Source organism: Talpa europaea (genome assembly GCF_964194135.1).
Source record: "Talpa europaea genome assembly, chromosome: 4".
Taxonomy (NCBI): Eukaryota; Metazoa; Chordata; class Mammalia; order Eulipotyphla; family Talpidae; genus Talpa; species Talpa europaea.
Window position 1 is genome coordinate 145709706 of NC_140070.1, and position 7013 is coordinate 145716718.

Genomic DNA, 7013 nt, shown 5'->3' on the forward strand with positions numbered 1-7013 from the left:
ACTTGCTAAGACATTTGATTTTGTGGAAATTGTTCTGTGCCAGTTTTACTCAAAAGATGAGGCCGTACGTTGGACCATGTGGCCAGATCAAAGATGGCCTCTGAGGCCACTTGGTGTGCTCTTCTTGTTGCTAGGACTTTGGAACTTTTTTTTTCTTTCTTTTTGCAATCTCTGCTGTCTCATTAGCATTTCTAAAGGCAATAATGGTTCTTCTTTAATATGTTGCTTTGTCTTTGACTACTTCCTGCCCTGTGTCCAATGGGTTTTGCAAGCCAACTGTGGAGCAGTGGTGTTTTAATTAGCAAATGTATGCCTGGGTGTTAAGGAAAGAGTAGCCTTAAGCAGTAACTGGTAATTGCTGGTAGCCTTGATGGATTCTTGGAGATAACTTGAATTTTTGCAAAGTCTGGATCAGAAAAATTAACAAGATTTTGTCTGAGTCTGAAAGGATTTGCTAATGTGAATTTTGTCTACACAATTTGTTTTGGGCATGTTTGCCATTTTGAATCCTGGATTTGTTCAATTGCTGGTGTAAGACAAGATTCTAAGTTTCTGCTTCCTACTGAGGAAGGTCTGTTATGGAAAGCACTCTTTAGGGTGCATCATATAACTGTACCAGGTTTTCATACCTGTGTTGTTGTTGTCCCTCCCTAGTGTGGGGGAGGTGTAATTTGTGCTTAGATGTTTAATTTGCTCTTTCAGCTTCTGTCGCAGAGTGGCTAGCAGAAGTAAGGAGATGACTCCTTTTAATTGAAAGTTAATTACTGATATTTTGATTTTGATTTTTCAGGTTCTATTCCAGGAAACCCAAGGAGTGCCTGCTTGGTGGCTAACAAGAGATGACTCCTTTTGCTTAAAAGTTAACTGTTACTTTTATTCTTTCAGTTGCTGTACAGAATACCCCAGGATTGACTTCTAATAAAAAGTCTTCAACACTGAAAACCCTACGTGATAAACAAGGTCATGTAACTCTTGTGATTAATAAAACTTTTCCTTCCTATTTCCAAAGCCTTAGGTTTGTAGGATGACAACTGGAAATTTTTCTGCCAGCAACACTCCACATTTTTTTTTGGACTTTGACATTTTTTTTTTTTCTGAGCCTATGGAGTAAAACTGCAGTTACATAACATATTCTACGTGGCATAACTAAAAAAAAAAAACTGTCTTTGTCTATATGTTGTATGTCTGTATGTCCTTGTGTCTAACTGTCTTGACCTCCAGTGATTGACAAATTGGTATACATTGTGCCCATGGACATTGAAAAAAGAGTCTCCACTTATGAGAAAAACAAAAAGTTATGGTTTGATTGTCAACATTGTGCTACTGAACTAAGCCGGTGCCTTCATAGAGATTTAATATTGTTGTTTCTGCTAATTTTCTGATATTTATGGCAAAGCTTCCCAGAAATCTAAATTCAAGTACAAATTTGGTAGCCTGTCATTTGGCTGATGCAAGGAAATTTTGTGGAACCTCAGTAGAGCTCCTGAGACACTCCATGAAGTTTCTCCCTTTCCTCCTGGGAAGGCATTAGATGAATTTGTTCTATTTGGATTTTACCTAATGAAGTAAAACTGGAAGGGAAGCATTGTCACTTGGGAAAATGGTAAAACTTTGGTATGTACAAAATGTTAACAGTAGTTTTCTAAAATGTGTATATATATATATAAAAAAAAAACCCTCTCGGTATCTGGTATGTATGTAAATTGTCAATGGTGAGTGTCACCTTGTAATATTGTATAATTCAATTGTTTCATATCTACAGAAATTGTTTCTGGAAATACAGGGAGAAAAAGGTCTCAACAGATTCCTATTGATGGAACTGTTGAGAGTAAAAAACTTTCCTACTAAGGACTGAATAGACCTGGAAATACACCTGATATTCACTAAGTTTTTCTTTGACATAATACTGATGATTTTTTTTGCATTTTGTTCTAAATCCACAAAGATCTCTTGTTTTGGTGACCAGGATCTGCAGCAAGGATGCAATTTTTTTTCCAGCAAAGCTAACTTGTCACATTTTCTCTCCCCTTGATACCAACATGGCATACAAATAGTGGTAGTAATTTTGCTACTTATCTTAGAGTCTGTTTTTGCATAACTTACATAGGGATTTTGCCTGTTTTAACAAAAAAAAATTGGACGTGAGTTTGATTGTGTGGCTTTGTGTGGAATTCTTCCAGAAAGTTGAAAAAGAGCTGAACCAAGAAGAGGAGAACCTGTTTGCCTTGTTTGTAGGGTTCCAGAGACCTCCAAAGAAGGTGAGGAAGCTTGCCTCCATTGGCAGGACTGGACAACCCAGCCAACGAAAAAAGCCCTGGTACCCTCGAGAAGAGGAAGCCCAGGTGGAGTCTGATGAGAACAACTTTGTACCTGAATGATGCCAATGGTTTGCTCTGATCCTATATGGAGTATTCCAACGAAGCCAGCTAAAAATTGCTGCTTAGTTATTCTGCCCTGTGATTTTATGCAAAAATAGGAAAAATGGTTGAAAAATAGATTTAATTTGCAAACTTTTGCTATGCTGTTAAAGTTTGGGATCAAGGTTGAGAGAATTCGTTTTTGCATAAGTTGAACCATTTTAACATTTTTTCCCTGTGATTTTGATATATTTGCTATCTTGTTTTAGCCAATGCTCCAACCTTTTTTCTTTTGGCTTGGATAATGGACTATTTTTAAGTAATGAAACTGTCATACTGGACATTCATGGACAATGCTGCTGACTAATTGTTGCTTCTCTTGCACACATTGGAACCCTGAAAAAGACTGTCTCCTAAGACTACACCCTGAGATCTGTGCCACCATAGATATGGTGGAATAAAAATTAAAAGGGGGGATTGTAACAGGGTGGTCCCCAGGAGAGGGGGAGGTTCCCTGCCCCACCCAAGGGAGGGTGGAGCTGAGCAGGAAGAGGAGAAGGTGCAGAAGAGACTGAGGAAGGAAGCAGGATGGAGCCAGAAGGAGACCTGGAGGAGGCGCATGGAGCCTAGAGACACGTGAAGAAACTGTGCTTGTCTTTTGGTCGTGGACTGGGTGACACAGATGTGGGTGAGACCCGAGGGGAGGTGACCATGGCAGCTTTTATCTTGATGTTGATTTTGCTCTTTTCCTTCCGGGCTTGTCTGGTTGTTTGTGACCCTTTGCTGTGGGTCCCCACTGGAAGATGCTTTAGACTTGTAGCAGGCTTTGGGGCCTTGTTCTGGGCCGATCCCACATGGATGGACTTTTACCCACGAGGGGACGGGTAACTTTGGGTGCTTCATTTAGAAACTAGACTCTTTGCCTTACCTGTATTGTTTCCTAGTTTTATCAAAGTGCCTTCCCATTAAAGTCCCATGTGTTTTGTGTTGATGCGGCGGATGGCAGAACCCATTTAGAATAGGCAGGTTTGCGGGGTTTGGGCTGCCCCTCTCCCTGTCCTATAACAGTGGGACAGCCCCACGGCCACAGCGTCCCCTCCACCCCTTCTCAGGGACCTTCTCCCTGCAGTTCAGCCCCCCCAGCGCCCAGGGGGGATTCTGGGGACAAGTGGGGGCAGGACTCAGGAGAACTCAGAGCCTTGAGCCCTGGCAAGGGGGCCTGGGCTCGGGAGGCCCCCCTGGTCCTGGCAGCCTCACACAGGCCCTCCCCAGCCGAGACCCCTCTGGAGGGCGGCTACGGAGGGACCGGGCTGAGGGGGCGGAGGGCCCGGTGGAGGCGGAGAGACAGGTGGGGCCCGGGCACCAGGGGGAGCCGAGGCGGCCCTGCCCGAGCCCGCCACCAGGGGGCGCCGCAGACCAGGACGGGGTCCCCGGGTTTCCTGCACCTGCTGGCCTGGCCTTTTCCCTCCGGCGTCCGTCTCCGGCCGCACAGACCTGGGTCCCAACCTGAAACCGGCCACGGGGCTGGGCGTCCCAACGCCTGTGTCTGCCGGGGGGCCCGCGCCCTGGGCAGCAGGTCGCCTTGAGAACAGCAAGTTGGAGAGGCTGAGCGCAGTGGCCAGTGTGGGCAAGCCCCGGGCCCCCTGCTGCCCGGGAACCGCGGCCCTGGAGCCCCTGCCCGGACCTGCCGCCCACGGCTTCTCCCACCCCCTGTCCGGCCCAGCGGGAAGAGAGCGGGCGCAGCAGGAGGCGGCTTTCCGGGCTCCCTAGGAGTGAGCGAGGGTGTGGGGGGCCAGCGGGGGCAGCGGGGGCAGCGGGGACTGCAGGACAGTGGGGACCGCTGGCAGCGAGTTCTCGGGGTCCCAGCCTAGGGGGGGGCCTGGCGCCGGGAGCAGGGAGCCGTGTCTGGGTAGGAGGGCTTCTGCCGCACACCCTTCCCGTCTTTGCTGGGGCCGGGGAGGCAGGGCTGGCAGGGCGGGGGCCGGGGCAGGAAGGGCTGTGGCCCCACACGGCGGATCCTCAACTCCGGACATGGAGCTTTGGGTGGGGACTTGGGGCACCTCAGCAGCGGTGACTGTGCATCCGCTTTGGGAAGCCGGGCCGCCAAGGGACACTGCGGGAAGCGGTCAGCAGCCCGGGCTTCCCTTGGGCCCTGGTCGGAGGCATTTGGAGCTGAGCTCCTGGCACCCGCTCTGCCACCCGGGGCACGCCCCAGCCCCCCACCCCCAGACCCCAGCCCCAGCCTGAGTGGCGGGATCCTCCCTGAAACTGGGAGTGGTTCTGATCATGGCCAGGAGCTCTGGGCTCCGGTAGTGCACATGGACTCTGCCGGCCAGAGTGAAGAATTCTGGAGCTGTTGGCACCATTTTCACAGGTTTTAGTGGCACGCGGGGGACAGGCCAGCAGGGGGACGGCCCCTGGGCCCGCGGGTCTCCGCCTGCCCTCTCCTCTGTGCTCCTCTGCGTCTCCCGCGGGCTCGTCCGTGGCAGCCGCTCCCGCATAGGCATCGCTGAGCAACGCACCCTGAAACTCCTGACTTCCAGGCGCAGGGGTGCCCACGTGCTCACACACCCACGCTCAGGTGGCCACGGTCAGGCACGCCAGCCCACACCCGCACAGCCTCGCTGCCCTGCGCCCGCGCACCCTCTGCATCACAAGATCAAGGCCGCCTGTGACGACCGCAGAGGCCGACGGCGTAAAGGCCTGACCGTCTTCATTGACCCCACACCTGGGCTTCGACTGGGGGCTCAGTCACTGAATTACACAGACCCCAGGCCCCTGCCCCCCAAGTCAAAAGGATGCTGTGGCCCCGGTGCCCCCACAAACAGCAGCTCACCTGGAGCCATCAGGTGGGCCCGCAGCCCAGGCCCACGGGACACTCGGGTCGCACACTCTGGACCCAGCACAACCCAGAACGGTTGGGTCAGAACCTGGGCCTGCTTGGCTGGGCAGGGCTTGTGGGGTGAGGTGCCCAGGGCCCCCACTGCCTTGAAGCAGGGACCCCCGAGGCCCAGGCAGAGCTGGGCTAAGGGGGGCCCTCGGCAGAGAGGTCCCTGTCCCCCCATAAAAGCAAGGGCTGGCGGCCGGGCTGGCAGGAGGACGCTGCCCCCGGCCTCTGTGGCTGCTGCTTTCACATCCCGGAGCGGGGCCAGACACTTGGGGCCTCAGAACGGCCGTCGGCGTGGATGATGCGGCGGCGGTCACCAGGACAGCCCGTGTGTGGCCGCCCCGGCAGGCACCCTCGGGCCGCAGGTGCCGCGTTTATCGCCTTACCCGAGGCGGGAGGGTCCTGCGCCCGATGGGGGCTCTCACCCTCCTCCAGGTGTCCCCGTCCCTGCGGCGGAGCTGGCCCCGGTGTCCACGCCAGCCCCCAGCCAGGGGCAGCCCCGGCTCACTGGGGCCCAGGCCCCCGGCCGCTCCCACCTCTGTCTGGGCTTCTTTTTCACAAAGGGGTGCTGGGAAGCCCCGTATGACAGCACTGAGCCATCACCCCGTCTCTGTGCAGTTTGAGTTTTTGAGAAAAGAGACAGAGAGAGAAAAACTACAGCCAAACTCCGTGAATGAAGGTTGAGAGAAAACACAACGAGGGCGCAGTTTCCTGTGGAAGACGACAGGTCTGGCAGGAGCCGGGCTGTGTTTACAGCCTCCTGGACGCCCTGAACGCCCCGCCGAGAATGTCCATGCATGTCCAGGCAGTGGGGGTGCGAGGAGACCCTCCAAGTCTGGGGTCTCAGCTGCATGAAGGTGCCCATGGGGTCCTCTCTGCTGCTGCGCAGGGCCGGGCAGGGCAGCTCGGAGGCCCTGGGAGGCCCCTCTTGGGAGGACAGAGACGCCAGCCTCGGCGAGGGGCCTGCTGGTGGAGGCCGCCGGCCTGGGGTCGAAGCCCTCAGGCTCATGTCCTCAGCAGGGAGGGCGGCTTCAAAGAACGTGACCTTGGACCAGCCTCCTCGGGGCTTTGCTCTCCTCACCCACTGCACGTTCTGTGACCCCCAGTAACAGACGCAGGGAGAGGCGACAGGTGGGGCATCTGGAGGCTGCAGCCACGGGGACCGAGCCTAGAGGAACCGTCCAGCTTTGCTCCCAGCCGGGGCCCAGACTGCCCGATCAGGGGCCCTGGGTAGCCACTGGGGGCCTGAGGGAGGCTGAAGAGGCCCCAGGCTCTGTGGCTCCCTCTGCCTGGAGCATCTTTACAGACAGCATGAGGTCAGAACCGAGCCCCAGCACAGGGCGGGCCTGCGTCCACTGTGGGCGCTGGGCAGGCCGTGGGCGGGAGGGGGCCTCCTAGAGCCTGGGGACAGGTGGGTCACACCAAGCCCGGCTCCTTGGGCGAGCGCCCGCCACCTCCCCCAGGGACAGGGAGGACGTGGATGCAGGGGCTGATGAGTAAGCGCTGACCCGGCACCTCCCAGCAGCAGACAGACACTCTGGGGAGAGACGGGGAAGACACGGTGCAGGCCCCAGGCCTCGCGGGCGAGCAGGTGGCCGCGGTGCCGGGCAGAGCTCAGGTGGGAGAGCCTCTGGCCGCGGGTGGTGTCTGCAGTTCTCATCTGTGTCCTGCATTCTCTCAGCAGGGGGTTCTGTGAAGCTGTTGCAGCCCCTGGCGGCACGTACACCTGCCCGCCTCCCTCACCTGCTCTCAGGTGAGAGCCTGGAGCC